At 40.0% G+C, this 16,251-nt stretch overlaps 1 long non-coding RNA gene across 2 annotated transcripts in view; it reads left to right on the top strand.

The window, feature by feature from the left end:
- The window catches only part of LOC309856574, a 30,883-nt gene extending 21,159 nt beyond the window's left edge, over positions 1-9,724 (top strand). The window contains exons 2-3 of one of the 2 annotated variants that reach the window (XR_014307288.1): positions 7,150-7,275; positions 8,731-9,724. This is a non-coding gene — a long non-coding RNA (uncharacterized lncRNA). Of the gene's footprint in view, positions 1-7,149; positions 7,276-8,384; positions 8,635-8,730 lie in introns of those variants that run through there. The other variant, XR_014307289.1, reaches the window with a different exon arrangement.
- The last annotated feature ends 6,527 nt before the right edge of the window (positions 9,725-16,251 follow it).

Consider the following 16,251-nt stretch of genomic DNA (forward strand, 5'->3'; position numbering starts at 1 on the left):
TATGTGGAGAAAAGGGAACCCTCTTGTGCTGTTGGTAGGAATGCAAACTGGTGCAACCACTCCGGAAAATAGTGTGACATTTCCTCAAGACATTAAAAATAGAATGACCCTACAATCCAGCAATTGCACTGCTAGGTATTTTCCCAAAGAACATAAAAATACTAATCCAAAGGGATACATGCACCCTGGTATTTATAGCAGCATTTTTTATAATAGCCAAATTATGGAAGCAACTCAAGTGTCCATCGACTGATGAATGGATAAAGAAGTTGTATATTTATACAATGGAATATTATTCAGCCACAAAAAAGGGAATAAAATCTTGCCATTTGCAATCACATGGATACAGCTAGAGAGTATAATTTTAAGTGAAGTAAGTCAGTGAAACAAGTATCATGACTTCACTCACATGTGGAATTTAAGAAACAAAAGAAATGAGCAAAGGAAAAAAGGAGAGAGAGAGAGACTGAGAGATAAATCAAGACTCAATATAGAGAACTGATGGTTGCCAGAGAGGAGGGGAAGGAGGGGATGTGTTAAATAGGTGAAAGGGATTAAAGAGTACTCTTATCATGATGAGCACTGGGTAATGTATAGAATTGATGAATCACTATATTATACACCTGAAACTAAGATAATAGTTTATGTTAACTATATTGGAATTAAAATTTAAAAAAAAAAAAACAGAGGGAGGGAGGGGGTATATTGCACACACATTATTCAAGTCTTGCTTTTCATTTAACAATGTATCTTGAAAAGTGTTTTATATTAGTGGACATACAATGCCTTCATTCTTTTTAAGTAATTGTATTACACTCCATTATATAGATGAATCATAATTTATCCTATTCCTTATTGGAAGACACTTGGGTAATTTCTAATTTCTTGCTATTATAAACAATGCTATAATTTTTTGAATATACCTACACCCTGATAATTGGATAAATTATAAATAAACCATAATTTATACAATTCTTCATTGGGAGACACTTAGGTAATTTCCAATCTCTTCCTAGTATAAAAAAAAATGCTACAATGGATATCCGTATATACACATTTCACACACATGTGAAGATACCTCTGATAAATACCGAAGACTAAAACTGCCTTGTTAGAGGGTCTGTGTGATTAAATTTTTTTAGGTATCTTTGAGCATTTGTCTAAAGGATAATGGAATCACCTGATTCCAATTTACATTGCTTGATTACAGTGAAATTGGGTATCTTCTCTTCCTAAATTTTACAAGAACTTCATGTCAGTTGTTTCATCTGATATCCAGATGTAGTCTTGCTGACTCTGAACAAAGACTCCAGTGTTCTAGAATATCATCCTGTCTTCAAAGTTCCCTTAAGGAAGTATGGAGAGGCTGGGTGCTCCTAGGCTGAAGAGTCCCTAGTGGTGAGACCCAGATGGTAGAGATCCACCATTGTTTCTGTCTTCTGGATTTCCTCTCTTTGGATTCACTGATGGTTATCTCAGTTTTTTTTTTTTTTTCCACCCAAGGACTATAGTATTTTCAGCCTGTTGTGGAAGGAAGCCATTAGAAATTCCTTCTATTGGGGCGCCTGGGTGGCTCAGTTGGTTAAAGCCTCTGCCTTCGGCTCAGGTCATGATCCCAGAGTCCTGGGATCGAGCCCCGCATCGGGCTCTCTGCTCAGCCAGGAGCCTGCTTCCTCCTCTCTCTTTGTCTGCCTCTCTGCCTACTTGTGATCTCTCTCTGTCAAACAAACAAACAAACAAATAAATAAATAAATAGAAATTCCTTCTATTCATCTTGGCTAGCCAGAGTTGATAGACTCTCTGTTTTGGTCAGTATAAGAAGCAGAACTACTAGATTTTTACACACACACAAATTGAGTATTACATATAATTAGAATATTATACATATATTATCTGTATGCTATATATGATATTGTATGTATTAAATATCTATTACAGGGATTTGACCTTATCCAACTTTGGGAGCTAGTTAAAAAAAAATCTACATAAGTCTGTTGTTCCTAAGGCTGTTAATGCGGGAGCTTGAGGGCTCAGGCAGGAAGTTGGGAAGGAAACAAACAAGAATGAGTTGGAACCTCTGAGGTTAAACTGGGACCTAGGAAGGTAGACTGGAATCCTTGTTATCTCTCATAGCCTTGAAGCCTCCAACCTTGATGAGGCGGGGTCCTGAAGGAGAAGCTGTAAACTTTTGTACAGAAATAATAATCACACTGTTGAATGGGGTCAGAGAAGCTAGGGGAGGAGGTGACAGAGGTTGGAAGAGTTACAGAGCCTGCTGCTGCCACATGCCAAGCAGGCAATCTCGCAGATCAATGACATGTGTGTGAGCTGCACCAGCACCTCATACCCCACTCCAACCTTCTGAATTCAAGAGAAAATGACTGTGATTCTCCTTCCATCTTGTGAACAATGTGAAGAATATCTCATAATTCCAGCCGTACTGGAACTCTGCAGGGAAGAGAGTTCTGGGAAATGTAGTTTCAGCTTACCTAAGTTGACACACTACAAATCCTCCACAACTCCCAAAGTAGCCTGGTCATTCAGGTTTATGCTCCCTGGATCAAATGGTCAAGCCTACTTAAGCAGCTGTTCCCACTGATTCTCATCTTGGGGATGTATCAATTTGTTTTTATCGTGTAACAAACCATGGCAACACTTCATGGTTTAAAACAACAAACTCTTACTTATGGTTTCTCCTGATTATGTGTGCCAGTGGGCAGTTGTTCTTCTGTCAGCAGACTGTGCTGGAGGCACAGTGGTCTCGGACATTGTTGCTTTCTGGTCGTGGTCTGCCTGTTTTGCATGTGACCTCCGCTGCCATGGTTTCTATCTGCTGTGCTAGGCATCATCTCATTACCTCAGATTGCACTGGCTCTGCCTTTTCTGATGAGCAAAGCCTTCCAGCACCTCTTCAGCCATCTTAAATGTACATCCAGCTATTCATTTTTTGAGTCTTGACTGGGGCCTCACATAAGCTCATTACCTGTCATCTCAAGGTCTTCCTCTTTAGTACTCTTGTGGAGATCTGTTGCCCACAGAGATACTGCAGGTTGGGACCTAGACCCCACCAAATATGGGGAGGTCTCCACTCCATGAGAATACTGCTGTTTGCATCAAGTGAACTCTCTTCGTGCTGTAACCCTCAAGGTATCAATATACCATCACATTTTCTGTAATCCCTGAAGTACCAAATTCAGGGGATTTTTACATGCAGAAGTGGGGAAAATGTCCATTCTCTCCCAGTCAACTTTTATCTCCTGGACACTGGCCCAGACCTGGGCTGCACCTCTGTACCAACATTTTCTTTCAAAACCACTGCCTCAGCTTCTTTCTATAGGCTATATTCTCAATGTTAAGTCTTGAGTTCAGGAGAAAGGAACCTGCAGTGGGGACAAACATCAGGCTATCCTTTTTCATTCCCTAATGGTATCCTTGTACAAATAGTTGTGCTGGTCATACCAGTTCATCAGGTAAGCCTGAACCCCAACCCAAGTGAAGGCTGGAGTCATGGCTCTGCAGGCCTGCTAGGCCCTTCCTGGTGAGGGTACCTACCCTATTTTCTTGACCCTTCCCTTTCTGTTTCTCTTCCATTCACTCTCCCCTTACGCCCCCACCTCCAGGTCTTTGTGCTCTAAATAAGTCAATTATTGGCTATTCCCTCAATGTGCATCAGTTTTCATATCTCCTTAATTTTACCCATGCTCTTTCTCCTTGGAATATTCTTTTACCAATTTCTACTTGAAGATTGCTTCTTTATTCTTCCTGAGTCAGCTCCCATGTTTATTCACCTGTCAAATTTTCCCCAAGGCTTTTGGCCATAACTAATTACTCCAGTAGCACCTTTTAAATAATTTCTCTACTCAAGTATTTATGGTATTCTGACTCAAAACTATTTATGACTCAACCTTGGCAAGTCTGTAACTGGGAAGTCAAATGCAAATAGTTGCTTGGTTGTAGGAGCTCTCTCCCAGCCTCAGCCACAAAGTTTAAGGTAAAAAAAAAAAACAAAAACAAAAAACAAAAAACAAAAACAAACAAAAAAACAACAACAACAAGATAGCAATGACTGAGTAGATAAGGAAGGAATAATGTAGAAGACAAGAGAGAGAGAGCACGTGGGAGCCACATGGCAGTGCCAAGGGTGAGCGCACGTACAAATGCCAAGTGTTACCTTGGTTCTAGGGGTGACATGTTATTTCAGAAGACTAAGAATGGGGTGTTTTGGAATCCTTGACTTCTTGGACAAGGTGCTTTGATGAAGGTACAGTCAATGGGAGGAGACACAGTTCTCGAAACCAGAACTTGTCCCAATCTAGGCAGTTGGCTGAAGGTATGGGTACACCAGGTATTAGGGATGTCCTAGGGGGTCTTGAAACAAGAGTAACCCGTGGGGGATCCCAAATCTTGGATTTCAGAGGTTTGATAATGTCTGGATAAACACAAAGCTGTGCCTTGTTGGTGTGTATTTATAATTAGAAATGAGGCACATGATTTTAATATGAAGGGGATAAATAATAGAAACTAGGTCAAGCCTTAAACTGGCAGCTATTAGAGAGATACACATGGAAATGTGTCTGATACCTTTCTGTTAACAGTCTTTCTCCCTGTCTTTTTTCTTGCACCTTGAATTTCTATGATTTCATCTTTTTTGTATGGCAATATTCCAATCATGTTTTTAGGAATTTGTTTCTTGGGGCAGCTGTAGGTTTACAACAAAATTAAGCAGAAGGTACAAAGATTTCTCATTACTCCCTGCCCCCATGCATGCTCATTTGATTTTCTACTTTATCATTTTTCTTTTTTTAAAAGATATTATTTATTTGACAGACAGAGAGAGAGAGCTACAGGGAGAGCACAAGCAGTGGGAATGGCAAGCAGAGGGAGAAACAGGCTTCCTACCAAGCAGGGAGCCTGACACAGGGCTTGATCCCAGGACCTGGAGATCATGATTCGAGTTGAAGGCAGATACCAATGACTGAGCCAGCCAGGCACCCCACTTTATTATTTCTCAATAAATAAATCATAGAAACTTCAAATAAGAAGAAAGGGTGGGGAAGAACACCTTTTCAAGATAATCACTGTTAATTTTTTCATAGCTATGCATCAAAATGGCATGATGGCCTTATGCAAACAAACCTCTTTCTTAATAATCTTGGCTGTACCATAACTGAGTGGAAAATACCTTGCCTCACACACTATAACTTTTCTAAAGGTTTATTCTCTTTATAGAAAAGATAACAGATACACATAATACAAGCTTCAAAAGTCACCAAAGGGTATATAGCTTTTCTATACCCTCCCACAGATAATATATGTATTTAGAAATATACCTATTTTTCCCCACAAATGGTAAGCATGCTCCAAACCTTACACAATATCATGCTTCTGTAACTTACACAAGATCTTGGAGATCTATCACATTTTAATTCACTAAAACTTTCAATGTTTTGGCTAGGTGGCAAGAACAAATAAAGTTGAAGCTATCTGTTTTTGGGTAAAGCTAAAACAATTAAACAAACTGAGAGAGGGGTGCCTGGGTAGCTCAGTTGGTTAAACCTCTGACTCTTGATTTTGGCCCAGGTCATTATCTCCGGGTTGTGAGATCAAGCCCCATGCCAGGCTCTGTGCTCAGCGTGGAGTCTGTTAATCTCTCTCCTTTTGCTCTTCCCTCCACAAGCATGCTCTCTCTCTCATGTAAATAAATAAACAACTTAGGAGAAGCTCATGTCTGTTGGATGATGCTGACAACTGCTAATACCAAGAGGCACAGAGGATGGGGGGAAAACAACTATGGAGTGGGTGGTAAGACCTGGGCAGGGGCTGGGGAATGGTGGGGAAGGAGTTACCCCTTTCTAGCTGGGAAGGGGGAGGCTGGGGAGAATGGGAGGGGCACTAGAGATAGGAAGGGAAAAAGAACTTTGGGGAGAAGAATGAGCAAGAACTACTGAAATCCTGAGAAACTGGTGGTTTTGTTCTACTATGTTTATGGAAAGGGAAAATTCCTACTTAGCTGCAACCCCCACTTTAAGCTTCATAGCGCATCTTCATGGCCTGTCTATTCCATTTGCTGTCCTAAGTTGGTTCCCATGCCTCTTGCTATCCTTTCTTCCAAAACAGGACCACCCTGATGTGAGGAGACTCTCCAGGCCCGTCTGTGGCTGTTTTGTGAGGCCCTGCTTGAACTGCCTTCTTTACCATGCTGGGACAAAGGCACAATGGTCCCAATGTCCCCTCTCCTGAGACTCTTTTCCTGTTCTCCCAGAGAGCCAAGACCCTCACTCAGTACACTTTGTAGCACAGAGCTAGAGCTTCCACTTTTCACAGACTCTGTTCTTTCCTGAGAGATGAGAAGACTTGGAGAATCAATGGCTGCTCCGTGTTTTCTAAGGGAGCCTGTCTTCTGCCAGCCCTCTAAGGGCCCAGGGTCTACTTTGCGTTAAAATTCTGGCGATGGGGCAGGGATTCCTGCTTATGCCCCACTGAAAGCCCTCCGGCTGCCACATGGACTGGTCTCTTTTATGAAAGTCTGGACTATTTTGTACCATACCTAAAACAGTGCTTAGGACAAGCTCTGTGTTCCAAAGATATAATGAATAGAATTAATGAGAAAAAATAAAGGAGTAGACAGAAATGTGGTTAGGTTTCCAGGCTAGGAAAGAACAACTCATTTCAGTTGAATGGAAGTGGAGTCGATGTGAAGAGAACTACAGATCAGAACCACTCGGTGTAGCAATACTTCTGGGATCAAGTTTTCTGACCCCTCCAGGCAGCTCTGAAATGGGAGAGTAGATCCTTCCAATTCCTAGCTTCAGATGAGGGACTGGAATTCTAGGGTTGGGGAGTAAAGACTCTAATGGGAGTGGGAAGGCTTTAGGGGGGATAAGGTTGTATTAGATTTGGAGCTGAGGGGCCAGAGTGGGCAGAAGGGAAGTGATAAGCCTGGGGAAGAAAAGTTCCTGCAGATTAGACAGTGTCTTTTATCTTTTCCTTTCTCCTCCATAGGACTAGGGAATTCCTGTGGGTGATAAGCAGAGACTGAAACCTCATGGGGAGGAAGGCGAGTAGAAGAAGGGGGAGGAAGAGCAGCAGTGGAAAAGTTGTTGGTTCTTAGTTACCAAACAAGATTTTGTCTTCCCTGCTTTCTTGCAGGTAGAGGCCTCCTACTCCAGGAAGCTTTCCTGCTTCCGCAGGCCCTTTCTGGCCTGTAGAGACTCTCCGCCTTGCCCTGCTTTGACTTGCGAAGACAAGAAGATTGGCAGAAGACCTGTTCCCGAGGTAGACATTTTCTTGAGCACATAGGGATGGAAGGAGCAAGCAGGGGGCAGCATTTGTACGCTTTTTCATAGATAAAAACAAATAATCTTTCTTTCTAGATGAGGGGGTTTCCCATTGGCTGGAGAAGTGGAGTTCCACTTTAGAAAAAAGAGCTCTGATCTTGGAAGTTAACACAGAAAGCCATTTTAGTGGATTGAGTAATAAGACTGCTGCCATTATTTTTAGAAAAAGGAAATAAACCCCAAGACAACTAATTCTTGAGGTGGTAAATGGTAAAGGAAATGGTTCTCTTGTTACACCCATGATTGTTCCAGTGCCCTGGTCTTCTCCAAGAACAGATGTGCTCTCCAACGGGTGTCTGTCATATGCTCAGTATGACAGAGACCACATCATTTTCCCATCTGCACACTGGGTCACCACATCCTGATCTTGAAAAGCTGAAATGTAAACTGAACTATGCTCCTTATAGGACTCGAAGTGATTTATGCGAATTAACTTCTTGCCTAAATTTCCAGACACTTAAGGTTTTTCTACACGTGCTTTTGCTTTGCCTTGAGGAAATGAAACATATAAACCAAGACCTTTTGATCACATGCTATTTTATATGCCAAGAGGTGAAAGTATTTGTTTCATAGATATAATTTTAGGTTTCTCAGTGTTTTTAATTAGAAGATGTTTTAGCAACATTCTTTTTTTAAGATTTATTTTAGAGAGAGAGAAAGAGACCATGAGAATAAGTTGGGGGGAGGCGGGGAGGGAGGGAATCTTCAAGCTGACACCTCATTGAGCATGAGCACAGAGCCTAACTCGGGGCTCAATCTCACCACCCTGAGATCATGACCTGAGCCAAAACCAAGAGTCAGATGCTTAACTGACAGAGCCAGCCAGGTGCCCCAACAAAAATGGTTCTGGAATTCAGTCTTCTTGGGTTAAAATCTTAGCTCCATAGTTATTAGCTCTGTGTCTCTGGAAAAGCTAAGGAACTTCCCTGGGCCTCTCTTTCCTCACATTTAAAATAAGGCTAATCTGGGCCCTGTTGGGAGGATGAAATAAGCTAATACATTTCAAATTTTGAGAATGGTTTTATTTATATTTTTTTCTGAAAACAGTTTTTCGTAAGTGTTCATTAAGTCTCATACCTGTCATTCAAGCCTAGAATAGTTCAATAGAAGGAACGGCAAGAGAACAAGCTTAAAATCACCAAGATCTAGATTTTCATCTAAATTCCTGGTCCTTGCTTCATCTAGAAAATTACTGAAACTTTTTGAGCTTCAATTTCCTTATTTGTGAAATGGGAATAATGTTATCTACTGTGTGAATGCTACTGTGTGGCTTAAACAAAATAAAGAAATAACAACATATGGTAGATATTCTAGATTCAGTGATGTAAATGTAAATGAATGTTCAACTTGCGCTACCCAAATCCCCTACTAACACTGCTCTCTGGTCTTCTAGGTCAGCAGTTCTCAAAGTACAGTCCCTAAGACACTTCCAGGGAGACCAGGAGGTAGAAACCATTTTTGTAATACTACTAAGAGGTTATCTGCCTTTTTCACTCTATTGACATTTGCATTGAATGTGCAAAGCAATAAAAAGGAATTCTGGCTACTTAGCACAAATCGAGGCGGGGCACCCTGCTCTATAAGTAGTCATTTTATTCTTCCCCACCACATGATCACAGATTTTTAAAAAAAAGTTGAATTCAAGAATGTCCTTGATGAAGCTGCACGAAAGATTAATTTTATTAAATCTTAACCCTTGAGTAGATTTTTAAAAATTACGTGGAATGAAACATGAAGTACACATGAAGCACCTTTGCTGCATATGGAAGGAGTATTGATTCCTCCAGGAAAAGTCTGTGAGTGAGCTGCAAGCTGAACTAGCAGCTTTTCTCATGAAACACCATTTTTACATGAAAGAACAATGGGGACAAACTATGGCTATTCATACTTGGAATTTTGGCAGACATTTTCTGGAAAATGAATAGGCTCTGTCACTTCGAGGAAAACAACTGATCGCATATGTTGTCTATGATAAAAATTCAAGTTTTTGAATGGAAAATAAAATTTTAGAAAATTTGACCCACCATTCTGATCTAGGAAGCTTCCTAATACTTAAAGTCTTTCAGTTGAGACTGTGATATTAATAAATGTGATTTTTTTTATCTTATTCAATATGAAATGTGCCAGCATTTGGAAAAGCTGCAAAACTCAGTGAATTCGTTTTTCAAATGACCAACACATATTACAAAATCATGCATGAGTAAAAGATACACTCAAATTGTAAGATACGCTAATGGATTTCAGTGGAACAGGGCATGAAAAGTTCACTGATACGGTTTCAGACTTCACATAACAAAAAACCTTCATGAAGTTAGAGCTTAGTGAATTTTGGTGTTGTGTCAAAGAAGGATCTCCACAATTATCTGAAAAGCCTGTTAAAATACTCTTTCCTTTTTCAACTGCTAATTTCTAAGAGGCTACATTTCCTTCATATACTTCAAGGTGAAGTCTTTCACCAAAACAACATAGTCTGATTAAAGGCAGAATCTAGCTGTCCTCTATAAGCCAACATTAAGGGGATGTACAAAATTGGAAAATGATTCTACTCCTCTCAATGTTTTTGGAAAACAAATTTTTCTTTAAAATGATGGTATTTATATTATATTACTACTTAATGAGTCTAGGCTTCTTTTTATTATCATCATTCTTAAATGAATACTTATTAAGAATTTTCCTTCATTTTAATTTCTATTGTGAGAAATATCAATATAATCCACCTAAGTGAAAGCTCTTTGACATCCGCACTCCTTTTTAGGTGTACAAAGGGATCCTGACACAAAAACATTTGATAACTACTGCTTTGGGCCATCATTTCTGAACACAAGAACAGCTGCACACTAGAATCACCAGAGAAACCTTTCAGATACACCAGTGCCTGGTCCTACCCCTGGATAAAATAAATCAGAAAACAGTTGGAAACTATTGCCCTAGTGCAGTGTTTTCCCAAACTTGTCTAAATATAAAATTCATCTGAGACTGTGGTTAAATGTACCAGTCCCAGGTCCCTTTCTAAATTTCATGAACCATATCTCTGGGGAAAGTGGCTGGGGAATCTGCCTGTTTTGTTAGAATCTCTGTTGATTTTATTTATTTATTTGAGTGCGAGAAAGAGCAGCACAAGCAGGGTGGCAGGCAGAGGGAGAGGGAGAGGGAGAGAAAGAGAATTTCAAACAGACTCCCTGCTGAGTATGGAGCCTGATGCAGGACTCCATCTCCAGACCCTGAGATCATAGCCTGTGCCAAAATCAAGAGTGAGATGCTTAACCAACTGACCCACCCAGGCGCCCCATCTCAAGTGGCTTTTTTTTTTTTTTAGATTTTATTTCTTTATTTGACAGAGATCACAAGTATGCAGAGAGGTGGGGCTCGATCCCAGCACCCTGGGATCATGACCTGAGCTGAAGGCAGAGGCTTTAACCCACTGAGCCACCCAAGTGCCCCTCAAGTGACACAACTTTGGAAAACATCCCACCATTCTCTTCCCACACTCCTCATTCTTGGTGGCAGGCTAGCTAAGGCCTTAGTTGTTAATAAGGGTCTTACTTGACTAAGTCCAACCTACGAAGTCTGGAGTACACACCTTCAAACTTCCCCTGGGAAATTACCTTCTAATGTGAGATGTTGCACGCAAAATGACTTTAGAATTTAAAGGTATAAAGACTGAGTAGTTAATTATTTGACAAGGTACTATTCTTGTATGGAGGGACTTTTCTCCCTGGTCACTTAAGTTTCACACAGTTCTGCGGGAAGTACTTCCTAATTCGGGTTGGGTGAGTACATTCTGCACACAGTGCTGACTCCTCAGCCTTAGTGTACAGAAGGGGAGCAGTGTCAGAGGACTGGCAAGAACCAGTTTTTCTTGATTTCATTGTTTTGTACCTGGGATAAAACCTTTGTCAAGAAAACAATTTCATTTCCTCATGAATTTTAAGGAGGCAAACAGATCAGGGGAGGGGTTCAAATGGATTACCTTGGAGCACGGCCTGGAGAGTGGTTTATGGGAATCACTGTGGAGAAGTGAAACTTGCCTCAAGAGAACACGTCTTCAAATTCCTACTTTTTATCTTTGAGTAAAACAGGAAGAAGGCACTGCCAGTACTGAATAGTAATTTCCTGTCTGTGCCATCAGAGTCATTCTTGTTCCTGGTCAGAGAGACATAGAAATCACTCCACTCCAAGTGAGTGAAGGTAGAAATTGAGCTTTGGTAGTTTTCATGTGCTAAATGACTAATGCCTGGCTCTCATAATAAATGTTCAGTAACAGTACTGATCACTTGTCTAGAGCTCAATGCCAAAAAGGTACAAAAATATTAATAATTCTATACAGACCATTTCTTTAATGTAACGTGTTCAGTGAAGCTCACACTGCAAATTGGCAAAAACCTCTAAGAAAAGCTTAGTACTGCCAGAAAAGAGAACCATAAGGCCGAAAACTGTATTTCTCTCTGAGGAGTGGAAATAAGGGGCCAGGGGAGTAGACTTTTTTTTATAGCTCTCTACTATTATGTATTTTTAACCGTGAGTAGCTAGTTTATAGACTTTTTAAAAATGACACATTGACATTTTGAATAACATAATCATACAAGTGGAACCCTTGAAAGAACCTTGGAGACTCCTCCCCTCCCTCATCCCCAACCCTCTGAGAAGGCCCACCTTCCTCTTCACTGGCCTTGGTTGGGATGCCGACAACTCTCTTCCATCAAGACTTACCATCTTTTGAATATGGGTTGGCCCTGTGATTTGCTTTGATCAGTGGGAGGTTCACAACTATGCCACAAGCAGAAGCTTAAAAAACACTGGTTCACTGGGGTCTGCACTTTGGTGCCCTTCTCATTATATAGCTTGTTGATGATGAGAGACAAAGGCCTATTTGTGCTCAGTGCCTTAACCAACCACTAGACATGTTGGCAAGGTCACCTGGGGTTGCCATCTGATCTCCTACTGACTGCAGACACATCAACAACCCCACCTAAGATAAGCCCAGCCTGGCCCAGATCTGAAGAAGCCTCTGATGGGACTGGGAACTAAATCAATGGTGGTTGATTTTTTATGTTTCAGAGTTTTGATATGGTTTGTTATATAGCAATTGGTTAACTGATACAGTCTTCAAACGATCAATGCTCTGCTCTAATCACATAGGTCCATTCAATCTCCACCACAAATCACTGTTCATGTACTTCTGTTCATACCATTTCCCTAAATGAGCTATCTCTAGTTTTTATTCAAGGGCTATCTCTCTTCTTTGAAGATATTCTCAATTCCTCTACTTCTCCATGATCAAGAGCATTCTTTTCTAAACTTTGGAAATGGGCTTTCTATCTATTAACTGTGCTACTGCTAGATTTTGATTTCTATGGGCAACATTTCCATAGTTAAATCAAGGGAGATTAATGAGAATTAAACAAAAGTAATTTTTCCCTTTCCAATTTTATTATTAAACTCAATTTTCCATACTTCTTTGATACTTGCACAACACTTAAAAATTTATGTTTTTATGTGTATGTCCAATTTCTGCCATTATCTTATTTTTTTCTGCCCTTTGTATTGTTGACTTCCAAAAGGGTAGAAATGCTTCCTTAACTCTCTCTTGAAGTGCTCTGTACAAGAACTTATATGTAACACATACACAGTAGTGCTCTTCTTTGGTGTCAGAAAAGCCCGAGTTCAAATTCCTGGGACTTACTAGTTGGGTGACTTTGGCAAAAGAATTAACTTTTGAAAACCAAACTTTTCTTATTTTAAAAAAATAATATTTACTTGACGGAGTTAATTTGAGGGTTAAAAGACATAAGTTAAATTTCCTTATTAGTATTGCACACACAGTGCTCACGCTATAGATAAAAACTTTGGGGAGCAATAAAGTCTCATCTTAAGAGGCAGAATGCAGGTGCCTTAAGACTGACTACCCAAAGTGGTGTCCTCTGCTGACAAACAGAAGGGTCAGGCCCTGCGAGATTGCTAGAGAGGTCAGGCCCTACCCCAGACCTATTGAATGTGGATTTTGACAAGATTCCTAGGTGATTTGTTGACATTTGAGGGGCGCCTGGGTTAAAGCCTCTGCCTTCGGCTCAGGTCATGATCTCAGGGTCCTGGGATCGGGCCCCCACATGGGGCTCTCTGCTCAGCGGGGAGCCTGCTTTCTCCTCTCTCTCTGCCTGCCTCTCTGCCTACTTGTGATCTCTGTTCTGTCAGATAAATGAATAAAATCTTTGAAAAAAAATTTGAGAAGCACTTCCTTAAAATACCTTAAAGTCAAGAGATCTGTACATTGATTTAACATGATATCTGGGCAATTAAGCACTTATAGCCACTGGATTAGATGCTCATCTAATCTCATTATTTGATGGGAATTTCTGATAATGAGCCCCCCAAAAAAAGCTTGGATCATCACCCACATCACAGTAGCTCTTCCAAGAGAGCTGAAGTAAAGGATTTCTTTTTTATCTAAACTTCAAAACCAATCAATTTATTCCTGTGAAATGGGAATGTAGAGAGACTTACAGGTTTAAAACTTGGCTTGAAAGTTTTGTTTTGTTTTGTTTTAGTTAGCCTCAAACATCTTTCTTTTCATCCCTAGGAGTTAGAGAGCAAGGGAAAGACTTAAAAAGAAGAGAAATTACTTTGTTGTTGTAAATGGTACCTATAAATAGAAGTTGCTTAAACAAAGCTAGTTCTTAAATCCATAATTTGACATAGGCATTACTTCAAATTTTACCCTACAAGGACAAGAACCAAAGGAGGGTTGGACGTGGCTAGTAGGAGATAGAGATGGGAAATTTCTACCCCAGAAGGCTTTCCACAAAGGGAGGAAATTGGGAGGCTTCAGGGCTCAACGGCACTATTTTCACTTCCCTGTTGCTCTGTGAACTGATGTTATTTGGACTGAAGTTCTAGTGTCTCCTCCAAAGGCCTCACGTGCTCCTGGGTGCCTTTATAAACATGAGTCAGTACAATGGTATGATAAAAATAGAATCAAATGGTGTTGCGTGTGGAGGGGGGAGCAGTTGGAACTTAGAACAAGCATGCCGAAGAGAATGTCAATTTTTAAACATCTGGAACATTCTCTGGGGTGTTAGAAATTTCTACTTATTTTCAGTTGTATAGTCCCCCTTGCTTCAGCTCTCTGCCCTTATTGTACAATCTGGTAGGACCAGAGCTCACAAAGATGAGGCACGTTTAACTTTTCTAGGCCAGCATCTAAGAGCTGTTCAGTCAGCTCTCATGAATAAACCTATGAACTTCTAACTGCTTGGGGACAGAAACTCAACTTTTCATTAGAAGCCTGGGTGTAGGGAATAATTTAACTGTTTAGAACCTTTGCCCTCCAGAGCCACTGTCCTCAGTCAGGTTGGGAGACAAAATGCATTTGGGTTTGAAGTTTTACTACACTCATTCTCTGTATTATAGTTCAGATTATCCTAAAATGCAGAGACAAAGGTGCTCAAGAGAATAGAATCCTTAACTTCTCTCAAAACCCAGTTTTTGCCTATTGGTTTAACATATCCTTCTTTTTCTTCTAATTCAGTCCCTCAGGGAGGCACATGTAGGAAGGGAAAGTAACAAATTCAACTTTCTCCTTTATTTCCTTTGATAGAAGTTTGAAAGGCAGAAAAAAAGGATAATGAGATACACTTGGGTTGAGGATTAAAAATGATGCATAAAAAATGAAATTCTCCACAGATTTGGCTAAGTCTTTGGCCTCTTGGTCTTAATAGAGATAAATGGTCAAGAGGCTAAAGCAGAGTTCATGCAAATACTCATCTGTGTGAGCAGCAAAGAAAAGGTAAACAAACATCAGTAAAATGGAAATTCTCAGTAACTCAACTAAAGGACTTTGTCTTCAAGACCAATTTATGGTAGAGGAAGTGAAGCATTATCCTGACTTGTGTCCCTGTGTCCCAAGACCAGAACATTATATTGGGGAGAGAGGTAAGACATTAATAGAGGAAAATAATAAAACTAGGGAAGAGGGGCAGAGTTGTGTATAAATGGGTAAAAAGGAGCAAGAACTTGTAGCCAAACTATTGAATACTTCTGGGGTCACTTATTTTAGAGTAAATGAGAGGGATTTGAGTTTTGGTTTTAAGAACGTTTTGCTAGGTTGTTAAGGCAGAGAACATCAAGTCATAGCAAAGACTAACAATTAGAAAGCAGAAACCAAAATAGTTCATGGGGTTGCTAATTCCTTAGGCATTCAGGTACTTGCCTTGTTACCTTTCATTAATGCCAATTACCGGGTAATAGCCAATGAGGATGAGCTATTCTCTACACTACACGTGGACTTCAAATGAAACCTATGGGATGAAATTCAATTTACCATTTTAATTTATATCACATTTCAATTTTGAATCATTTTTCAACTGAAAGAATTCCAAAATGCTTTAGAAACTTTACAAATGCGGTAATCATATTATTTGATGCCAAAATGAAAATCTCTCTCAAGTGGAAAATGGGAGTTATTCAAGAGCAAACAGTACACATTATAATCAATTATATCCTAAATAACAAAATCTCTAGTGCACAACAAACCATTACAGCTTCATAGGAATTCAGAATGTTGTACTTAATAAAGCAATTACAATCTGTCATTCCGTCCTCAAGATAAACAGAGCTTATGTTATGGATTTCTTTATTATACATTAGACTTACTGAAGTATAAACCAAGAATTTTTAAATGTCATATTCATTTTACTCCATGGAATATGTAACATGTTCTAAAACTCTACCATGTTTGTGTTAATTTTTAGAGAATATCAATTAAGATTAATCTTCTATGGAGGGATGCATGAAAACTTTCTATATAAAACTATAATTGGGGGCGCCTGGGTGGCTCAGTAGGTTGAGCTGCTGCTTTCAGCTCGGGTCATGATCTCAGGGTCCTGGGATTGAGTCCCACATCGGGCTCTCTGCTTGG

Source organism: Mustela nivalis (genome assembly GCF_964662115.1).
Source record: "Mustela nivalis genome assembly, chromosome: X".
NCBI classification, from domain to species: Eukaryota; Metazoa; Chordata; class Mammalia; order Carnivora; family Mustelidae; genus Mustela; species Mustela nivalis.